We start from the raw sequence: 11,863 nt of genomic DNA on the forward strand, positions 1-11,863 counted from the left end.
GCCCCCACCACCATCAAAGTTGCCCATCCCTGGTCTAGCCCAACCATTTACATTTTACACCTTCCTTTTTTCCCATCAAGAGTTTGAATTGGAGAAAGGTAATGGTTATTGATGGTGCTTTTAAAGCCTATTGCATAATAACTGTGTGATGTATATTGCTTTTCAAATGCATATGGCCACCCATTTACACTGCTCTTCCCGTCAAGAATATGAATAGCCCTAATGTGGGACATTTTTGCATTTCAGACTTCGGGAATATATTGTGATATGAAGCCGATACAATACATCAAAAAAAAAATCTGTTAAAAAGCCTCAGTCACCTTAATTCAGTGGTTCTCAAACTTTTTCTGTCAGGCCCCCCCTTTGGAGAAAAAAAAAAGTCAGGCCCCCCCAACACACATAGTCAGGCTCAGTGGCGGCGCCAGAGATTTATTTTGGGGGTGCTGTGGGGTAGCTTGAAGTTTCATAGAGGGTGCTCAAACATTTAGGGTTTCCCATTAATGTACCGATCGCTACAGTTGAATGTTCTACTGCAACAATCTCCATGCATATACACAGTGTACCCGCGACAATGTTACAATGAAGGCTCGATAATCAGCTCACGGCATATAGGTGTAAGCAGGGGTAAAGTGCTATTTGTATAGGTGGTGTGTGGACCTCCCATAGGGGGGTCCGGGGGCAAGCTCCCCCGGGAAGATTTATTTTTAAATATTGAAGTTAAATGCATCAATCTGGTGCACTTTAAGAGCAACATGAAGAGATCTATGGATACATCTCTCATCACCCATTTGAAACAGAACTGTAAACAGATTTACTTTTTCTTTATGGATATTTTACAAATCACCCTTTTAAACTTTATTCTTGTTTTACTGTCATATAGTATTTCATAGCTGTTTTTCATTTATTCTCTTATCTTTTTATAACTATAATGATCAAAATGTGTGCCTCGGAAATAATTGTTTACATTAATGGTGACCAAAACGTTTGAGACCCACTGAGATAACACTCAGAGTCCTATAGCTCACTGAGTCTCTCAGTCTGACAGGAGAGTACTCTCCTCCACTTTGTTGTCTGTCTGTCTGTCTGTCTGTCTGTCTGTCTGTCTGTCTGTCTGTCTGTCTGTCTGTCTGTCTGTCTGTCTGTCTGTCTGTCTGTCTGTCTGTCTGTCTGTCTGTCTGTCTGTCTGTCTGTCTGTGTGTGTGTGTGTCTCTCTCTCTCTCTCTCTCTCTCTCTCTCTCTCTCTCTCTCTCTCTCTCTCTCTCTCTCTCTCTCTCTCTCTCTCTCTCTCTCTAATCTCTGAAGTACTTTGTTTTAGTAGATTTAATTAGGATTCTGACTCTTAATGGCAGTTTGTGATGTTGAGGCTATTTCAGTGAAACAAGGCTGTTTTGAACATTTTGACAGATTTATGCTTAAATTCTCTGAGAAAAGTTACTGAAAGATACACTTTTGTGTATAAAAGCTGAAAAAGTAGATAATGAAGTACTTTGTTCTAGTAGATTTCGTCAAGCATCTGACTCTTAATGGTCCTCTCTAAATTTGATTCAGGGTTTGTTTTAAATGATTTGTGCTTTGTGTGTACAGACACACAGAAAACACTGAAACACACAAAAAGAAGGACTGTAATACACATGTATCAGACACGCTCCCCTTGCTATAATGATGACAACAGTTTTTAAATGTAAAAAAACACTTTTTTTATTTTTTCACACACAAAATCAAATAGTTATACTGATTGTAACATCCCCAGGACCGTCTCCAGCTTAGAATTCCCCATATTACTGGAAATATCGTGATGGAGTTTTTTCACTTCAGTCAAAATATTCATGTGTATGCTGTTTTCGACACAAAGATGCATTACATCTACAAACAGAGCATACAATGAGAGCACATGATACACTTTTGATGTTTGTTTCATTTCTGAGATAATGTTACAGAATGTTTCGGAAAATGAAGATTCCAGGACCACTTTAAATGTTTCGTTTACAATCGTTTCCCAATGACCCGGAATAGTACTGCCAGAACGAACGATATCCAGAATGTCTTCCAGTTTACAAACTTCAGCCATTCTTTTTACACAGGGGTCACTACTCGTTCTGTTTTCAATCGTCCTCATCACCACACTTATTAAAAGGGTATTGACTACATTCTGATCAATATATACAGAGCGTTTTGCATAGTAGTTTCCCATTTTTATTTTACTTAAAGAAAAAAGTCACTGTATCGAACAAGTCCCTGGCTTCAGTCAACTGCTGGTTGTTAGTCTTCTTCTTCTTCTTCTCCATCCAACTCGGCATGGATCTTTTCAAGTCTCTCCTTGAGGCGTCTGCAATTTTTGAGATTGTGAAGAAAAGCCTCCGAAGCGCCTTGGATCCTCCAATCATCCGTGAAAATGTCTTTATCAATAATAGTCTGGTCGATCTCAGTAATGAAGTCGGTGAGCCAGAGTCTTTTCATTAACGCGTTGTAATTGTTTCTGAAGAAAAAAATCGGGCATGTCATTCAGAAAATCGTGTTGCCTCTGGCTGGGGTGACTGACTCGGCACTCATTGCATATTTCTTCTCTGTACCGATGTATCACCCTCTCCACAATATCAACCAACACCGATTTCACTGTGTCCATAAACAGAGACGTTTTGGCCCAAGGAGCAAAATCAGCAGCAGTAGTATTGCAAGATTCGGGTGTCCAAAATGGTGGTGATGATGGTAGTCCAGGAGTCTGTTCCTGGCTGCAACTCGCAGGGGGAGTCTTGGTTTTTCTCAGATCCTTGGCTAGTTTACAACGGTCGTCTTAGTGGGGTCCTTCGTTTTAGATGATTTGCTGAGTGGAGGGTGGGGCTTATTACGTTGAATGGGGGGAGTCATTTATAGAATTGAAAGTTTAAAAAGAAAAAAAGTTCTTTAAGCGTTGTAGCTTTTTCATCTCATCTCCAACCAAGCAGCAATAGGTCAACATTTAAGAAAAAGTAATAGTTTGTCAAGATTTTACGGAAAAAGTCAAAAAAGTATAGTTTGTCAGAAATATGGAAAAGTCATTGTGTACAAATAGTATGTTGAAAATCAAAAGAAAGAAAACTGAATTCATTACAAATTAATGAATATTTGACCCTGTTCTAAAGTTTTGCACCCCTTAAAGAAAAACCCATTCCTTACCAAGTATTTCATATTATACCCTTTTGTTAAGTGTTTCGTACATCAAGGTGTATCTTAAAGTATCTTGGTAGCAGAAAATAACTAAAATATGTAAGGTTATCAGAAAAAGAAAAAAACCTTGTTTAACTGAACAAGTGTTGCATACGCCAAAGTGTGTCTAAAAGTATCTTAGTAACACAAGAAAAGAGAAAAAAGCATTGATGTTAACAAAAACTGTATTGTTCCACTGAAATAATAAATAAATAATTTCAAAAAGTGCGTTTTTAAAAAAAAAAAAAAAAAAAAAAATGTATTCAGATAAAGTATTTTGTTAGACTATTAAGTCCAAGATGGTTACATTTACCCCCTAAACCATTTGTATTATATTTTTGTTTTCCTAATAAATAATTAATTTTGTCTCCAGACCTTTTTATTTTAATTTTTTACATTTTGTAACAATCTTAAAACATTTGTAGAGAACAAACACTGTGGTTAAAATGAGTGTCTTTATGACGTCTCTCACACAGTTGGTATTTTTCACAAAATTCATTTTTAAACACATCATCTTGATACAGAGATAACACATTTTCGTAAGACAACCCCGACACTCTTTTTACATATGTAGAAAACACAATGCTTTTCTTTGAGGGGTCCTTAGTTTTAAATGATCTGGTGAGGAGGGTGTGACTTGTTATGTTGATTGGGAGGCGGAGTCCTCTGCAAAAGTGAGAGTCTTTTTCACCAGTATAATGTCGATCGATGTGTGACTCTGTTTAAAAAGTTCTTTAAGCTTTGTAGCTTTTCCATCAATCATTTTCAGCCAAGCAGTCAGAGGCACCCGCAAGGATGTCTGAAAAACCCCGCATGTAGAGTTGAAATACTCCAAAACAAAATCATCAGAGGGGTCCTTCCCCAGCGTCACCATACGGCTTGCGCGGTAATACCATCGCCCCGATGGTCCGCTTTTAGTTTCCCAGACGGTGCTTGTCAGGACTCTTCTCATTTCTGGCGGCGGGGAAATATATCCTTCTTCCTCCACCTTGAGGGGCAGCGGTGCAAACTCTTCTTTGATCTCGCATGCTGTCTGCGTTTCTTTGCTTTTCTTTGCAAATATCTTGTACACCGCTGGTTCCACTATGGTTTCTACTTCTTCCGATACAGTGGTTGCGTGGAGATCTCTGGAGGACACCCGAGTTAACACAGCCCAATCTGTTGAGGTCAGTGTCGCTTTAACACTACGGGGTCCATACGTTTCTCCATTCTTCAGATTGTAGAAATGCAGTTCATTCGCCATATAGTTGAATACATAACCCCAAACATCGCCATTTTTCAGAGTCCATTCTTCATGAAGTTCTTCGGCTGGAGGCGTCTGAACCCGGCCCAGATACTGCGATCGTTTCTTGATTGGCGCTCCGAACGGATGGCGGTAAGTTGTCACAGGCGTCTCATTGATTAAACCCATATCGAGGCGTCTCTTGGCCATTTTTCTTTTTTGAAAGGTGACTTGGCGAGGGAAAATGACTGGCTTGTTATTTAGTTTGAGCGTATTTCTTTTTTCATCTATTTCCATCCCCTTACTTTTAAATGATCTGGTGAGGAGGGCGGGACTTGTTATGTTGAGTGGGAGGCGGAGCCCTCTGTAAAAAGCTGGAGCCGCCTTGGAGTGAATGGAGCAGAAACACATTTTAATAAAACTTATCTTTTATGGATACAGCAACATTCTAATATTACCCCTAATACAACCTCACACAACTTCATATTGGGTTTCCTTATAGTGGTGTAAAGTAATTATAAAAAAGACAAAGATCATGGGGGTAATAGGATATTTTATTATTTCCCTCTTCAGAGAGACTTTTCTTATAGTTAATAAAGTAATTACACATTAGTTCACAATCCATACAACTAAAGAGAATATCCTTAGGTATCACTATTAAAACCTAAATAATATATTTTTAAATGAATATGAATACCCTCTTTGCAAAACAGATACTTCCTTGTAGTTAACAGTTTCACAAAAACTTAAAAAGAAACATCCTTAGCAAGCACAAATCATTTAAAACAAACCCTGAATCAAATCTAGAGAGGACAATAACGTTTTTTGGTGTCTTAGTGAGTGAAAAATAATGGCTGTTTTATTTAGTTTGAGCTTATTTCTTTTTTTAAAACTAACTCCATCCCCTCACTTCTCATCTCACAGAGAGTGTCTTAATCAACATATAGATTAACATCCCAGGCTTATCTCAACCCTCACATCAAAGGCCAACTCCTGAGAGTCTTTTGCAGTCAAACCTTTTTTGTTGTTGCATACAACAAAATCTTATATTACACCCATACAACCTAACACAAACTTCATATTGGGTTTCCTTATAGTGGTGTAAAGTAATTATAAAAAAGACAAAGATCATGGGGGTAATAGGATATTTTATTATTTCCCTCTTTACGTATTTGAAAAGTACACAACCGGGGGAAAATCTGCCACTTCCTCACAGAGCCCCTCCTCCAACACACATGAACGCGCGTACATGACCAAAAGAGGGCACGAGATAAGTTTGTGCACAGATCTTCGGCTGTATGCGTCTGAACCCCTCACAGATGCTGCATTCGTTTCTTGACTGGCGCTCCGGACGGATGGCGGTAAGTTGTCACAGGCTGATTAAACCCAATTCGAGGCGTCTCTTGGCCATTTTTCTTTTTTAAAAGGTGACTTGGTAAGTGGAAATGACTGTCTTTTTATTTAGTTTGCACATATTTCTATTTTCACCTAATTCCATCCCCCACTATCTGCTGGTGTCATAGCCACAGGAAGGGGTGGAGAAAAGGGGGGAGAGGCCTGGGCTGGGAGGGGGGCGGGTAGACAGTCTCACGCATAACTTCAAAGAGACACCTAGATTAACATCAAAGGCTTATAACACACCAGTGTGAAATCACACCTGCCTGTTATAACACCTCACATCAAAGGGCAAACATCAAAGGCTAATTAGATTATACAACAAAGGGCTCTGAGGGGCAGGGGCCAGACAGCATAACTTCAAAGAGACTGCCTTAATCAACACCTAGATTAACATCAGAGGCTTATATCACACCTACCTGCTATAACATCAAAGGAATAGACTACTCATGCCCCTTTCACACCAGCGCTTTTTCAGCTCCGGCTCGGAGCTGGAGCCTGAAAAGCGCCGGTTTTTCCTGTTCACACCGCACGGCGCCGGCTCTTAGCTTCGGAATCCGGTTCACTTCCAGCTCCAAAAAATTGTCGGTCTAGAGCAAGAGCTTCGGAGCTAAGAGGTGGCGTCGCTTACGTCTCTCTTACGTCGAGGCGTGCAGGAAACTAAACCCACCTCCCCTGAACATGGGTCGACTGTCATGCCTGCCTACAAGCAGTAGTGCTTATAAACACACTTTATAAAGTCAGGCAACACTAACCAGGCTTCGTGTGATTCTGTTTATTTGTACCTTACTTTGACCATCCGTTCACTGTTATTGATCATTGTGGAGAGAGGCAGACGTTGTGTACTGTATTGTAGCAGCTATCGGATGGAATCAATACATGGGCTGCACAGGTTGTCGTGTCCGACTATCACAAGTAGAATCATAATAAAAATACGCCGGTAAAATGTGCCTGTAGAAAACGGTTTATGCCACAATAGGATAGCAATAGCAAGTAGTCAGTTTAGCTTCGGTTGCTATGCTAACATCACCCATTTTATACCAGAGAAACTTTCATAACAGCGAGCGTTGTGATGCCAAACAGCGTCAATTCAGACTGACACACATTCAGGGGAACTGGGGATATGTATCAGCTGCTTGTGTGAGTTGGACAGTGAATACTTTAGAGCGGCCGCTGCAGTGTGAGCTAACCGGGAGCTAACGGGAGAATAAACTCCCGTGGGTCGGTAAATGCCGCAGAAACACATTAATAAACAATGAACCACGGCACTCTGGAGAAAAGTATAAGGTTGGAGAAGTCGTTATTTTATTTAATCTGGCTTCGTGTGATTAAAAGCAACACGATCATCGACCCGACGTAGTTCCCTGTTGTTGTTGTTGTTGTTGTTGTGAGCGCCGTAACGCCGTTGGGGAGCAAATCAGCGATGTAAACGGTGACGTCATGACGCAGCAGCGGCAGCACCCAGTCGGGCTCTGGGCGGTGTGAACAGAGCGGAAGCAGAAAAGGGAAACCGGAGCTGAACCAGAAAAGCTCCCGCTCGGAGCTAGAAAGGGAAAAGCGCTGGTGTGAAAGCAGTGGCGGCGCCAGAGATTTTCTCTAGGGGGTGCTGTGGGGTAGCTTGACGTTTCATAGAGGGTGCTCAAACATTAAGGGTTTCCCATTAATGCACCAGCGCTACAGTTGAATTTTCTACTGCAACACTCCCCACACGCACACACAGTATACCCGCGACTGTTACAATGAAGGCTCGGTAATCAGCTCACGGCATATAGGTGTAAGCAGGAGTAAAGTGCTATTTTTACAAGTGGTGTGTGGACCTCACCTCCTCCAGGAGGGTCCTCACCTTCTCTAGTGGGGTCCGGGGAGATTTTTTTTAAAATATTGAAGTTAAAAGCATCAATCTGGTGCACTTGGAGAGCAAAATGAAGAGATCTATGGATATACTGTATCTCTCAACATACATATGAAACAGAACTGTAAACAGATTTTCTATTTCTTTATAGATATTTTACAAATCACTCCCCTTTTAAAACAAACCGTTTGAGACCCACTGAGATAACTAGACTAAAGTTAACTATCTAAACACTGAGAGTCCTTTACTTCACCTGAGCTGAGGTTATCTGAGACTCTTCGTCTGACAGGAGATAGTTCTCCCTCCACCTTGTTGTTGAAAAAGCTCCTTATATCCGTTAGCTTGGCTAGCTAGCACCAGATGCTAACCACAACGATCTCCGGTAGATACCCACCGGTGCGCGAGCTCTCTCTCTCTCGCTCGCTTGCGCACGCACACAAAATGGCTCGTGCCACACACACACACACAGAGCAGAGCTTGAATGAAACACAGAGACCCAGAAGTAAGCTACTACTTGTACTCACGAGGTCTATTATGTGCAGAATCCCTCTCGCTTTCAGTTGGTTTTGATTGAGTGTCCACATGTGGACGTTTAAGGACTAAAAAACGATCCATTTGTCACTTTGCTGTTAGCAAATAATGTGGGGCTCCAGCTAACAGGAAGTCACTCAAGTGTCACAAAGTAATTTAGCCTATGGGTAGGTCAAAAATCTAATGGGTGCTGGCCATTGGCCTAATCATATCACCTGTGTTGGCTTTATGTTTTTGGTCAAACATTTGTTTGTTTCACATTTGCATTGATGTAATCAATAATTTTTCTGATTTAATTTAATAAAAATAATAATAATAATTTTCGAAAAAAAAATAAAAAAATCTTGGGGGTGCTTTGGCAATCCTGGGGGGTGCTTCAGCACCCCCTAGCTCCCCCCTGGCGCCGCCCCTGTGTGAAAGCCGCAAAAGGGGTGTGAGGGGACAGGGGCCAGACAACATAACTTCAAAGAGACTGCCTTAATCAACACATCAAAGAATTAGACAACAAAGGGGTGTGGGGGGACAGGGGCCCAGACAACATAACTTCAAAGAGACTGCCTTAATCAACACATCAAAGGATTAGACAACAAAGGCACTACACCGGGGGCTTTTCACACCTACCTGTTATAACACCTCACCCCTCACATCAAAGGATCTCGAACAAAAGGGAGGCAGGACTTAGCTCATTAACATAATTGTACCCACTCACATCAAAGGATCTCGAACAATGGGAGGCGGGACTTAGCTCATTTGCATAATTGGGGGCGTGTCACCTGTCACTTGTTCATGCATATTAATGAGACGAAAGGGGTATCCTTATAATTACTTAGGAGTCTAACCTTATTGGCTCCTGACTCTGTTATCTCCTTTAAAGAATGTGCTGCTGCACTCATTCTCAGTTTTATGACCGATCAGCTCTCGATCACAGAGCCTAAGAGTCAGGCAAGTGATTCAGTAGCTCCAGATGTTGGGGATATCTCCAGTATTCCCAGGTGTTTACGCACCATCCCCCAATATGTGGATTAACTCTCTGTAAACTAGTTAAAAGGTCTATCGAGAGAGAGGCTGGTCAGCGTTGATGTGGCAACGCACCCGTGCAGTCAGAATCTCTGGCTGCTGTGACTTGTGATGTGAAATTCTCCGGCCGATACTTGTAATAAAACACCAGTGTTTGACATCAAAGCTCCAACTCTCCTCGTGTCTCTCTGAGTCCTGACTCTCCATTGCTGCAGAAGTTTCCCTTACAGTCAACAGATCAACAACACTCCATGAATGGAAGGCTTGGGACTGTTATTGAAGAGAAGGGTGGCTTATTGGTATATTGCCTGGTATCTTTTTCAGACTGTTATCTGTGCATTTTGAGTTGTTTATTATTCTCACTTTAACAGATGAAAATAAATTGAAATGGGAACGTTGTCGTTTTTCATTTAGTTGCATAATAATTCTGCACACTAATAGTTGCCTAATAATTGTCGAAAATAAGCAAAGAAAATGACATAGTATTTGGAAAATATGCTAAACACGACTAAACACATAGCATGTCGAAAATATGGAAAAAAAACATAGTATATCGAACATTTTCCAAAAACAACAATGTATAGTGTGTTATTGAAAAAATATATTTTTTTAACAGTTTTTGATAACTGAAATAATCGAAAATATGCAAAGAAAACAACGTACAAAAAGTGTGTCAATTTGACATACTTTGGAGGGAACTTTGTCACTTTAGCCTTTGCAGACCATTTAGATGCACAAAACCTATACAATACACTAAGGGGAAATCCCCCAAAAGCACAAGAGGCCCCCTTTTTAATATGGCTTTTTTGATCTAACCGGATATACTCGGAGTGAATGCAGAATAAGGACAAGACAAATAGTGCTGAAGCAAATTTCTTTACTTAAACGAACAGATGAGTTTTAGAAATTGCTTGAATAATAATCTGTGAGTTCAGCAACAAGAACAGAACGCTCCTCTCCTGCGTCAACGGGTAACATCTTAAAATAGACTACATGACATTTACACTTCACAGCATTCTGTGAGAACACACATAGAACATGTTTTACAAAACAACGCAATAAAACAGTTAAGAAAATCCCCTCTGAACTCTGATGATACTTCATGAATACAAAAATCCATTCTTCACTGGACTGATGAAAGCGGGGTCTTTGCATTGGCTAACGGCTAACTATAAAACTAGCATTCCTCTGTCTGTACTGCAGCCTCACAACCACAAGAACAAGACTCACACGAGCTTGGCCGAGCGGGAGGGGCGAACAATCCATAAGACTTTTCATAAATGTACAATTAACATTCTATAACAGGTACGCATTGGCAGCACACACCTATTTAAATGTCCTCGCAAACAAAACTTAAATAAAAGTGCAATGCACAACTTTGAGTAGAAGAGCGAGGAAACAAATGTATAGACAAAGCACGTTATAAATCTGAATAAATTCATCTGTATACTGTAGAAAAAAATACATCATTAAACTCAACTTCGGCAGCATTAATGCTACTCCTGTCTGTAATGCAAAACTTTCTCAAAGCACCTTAATAAATAGGCAGGTAAAACAAGCTTTATTCACTTCTAATAAAGGAATGCAGTTCAATCAGCAGAATGCAACCAGTGGATTCAATGGGATTGCTACCACTTAAAGAAATACTTCATCCATATATTATTATTTTTGGAATCTATCTGCTCGCATGTGGGAGCAGTTTCTTAAAGTTGTAGGGAGATTATTTTAATATAATAATATATATATTTGCTTTTAATTGCTCAAGCCAGGTTTGAAGCACTCCAATTCTGTGGTCAATATGTCCAAAATGTTATATTATAATCTCAATTTGTTGTCACAGTAAATCACGATGTCAGCTCGATACATATTGTGGTCACACTTTTCCAAAAAACTAAAGTTTGAATAATCTAAACTCAAGGGCAATTTAACATGTTTGTATGTTTGTCAACTGCAGTTAAAAGGCCTGAAAAGGAATGAATGAACCACGCTTACTATCAATATTCTTCAAACGTTATTTGAAGTTTTCTTTTTTAAACTTCTACTTAAATCTTCTGATATCTAATTTCAAGTACCAAAAGCTGTCAGTAAACATATCTTGTCAGATGGCTAATCTTGGTAAAAATCTTTTGAACATTTAAAAACGTATTTGGTTTCCAGTCATGAAACTTAAAATGTTTTTTTAAAGATAACCAAAAGGTTATTTAATTGTTAGACCAGAAACTCAAGCACTGTACCTGCACTAATATATAAAAAAACGTTTAGTAGTTTCATTACTTTTTGTTTGCGGATAGAAATGATCTAAATGTAACTTCATTGTAAAACATCGGGCATCGTTCCAGCTGATCAGCTACCTGATACAAAACTTTAGGAGAGTAATTCCCATCATTAAAAAGATAATATCAGTGCAATTTAGTTTATTAGATTTACACCTGTAAAGAGTTGGACCGTGGTGAAGGATTCCAAAGACTCTGGCCGTTTCTCAATGTCGAGTAAAGCTGCTGCAGAGCCACTATTTCAAGTATGCTACGTCATCGAGTGGCACCGAAGGACTGTTTAAATGCATGTTAAATGCCCAGCATTCGGCGCCACTCGACGACGTAGTATACTTGAAATAGTGGCTCTGCAGCAGCTCTAGTCGACATTGAGAAACGGACAGTGACTGT

This window comes from Gymnodraco acuticeps, unplaced genomic scaffold (genome assembly GCF_902827175.1).
Source record: "Gymnodraco acuticeps unplaced genomic scaffold, fGymAcu1.1, whole genome shotgun sequence".
In the NCBI taxonomy this organism is placed as follows: domain Eukaryota; kingdom Metazoa; phylum Chordata; class Actinopteri; order Perciformes; family Bathydraconidae; genus Gymnodraco; species Gymnodraco acuticeps.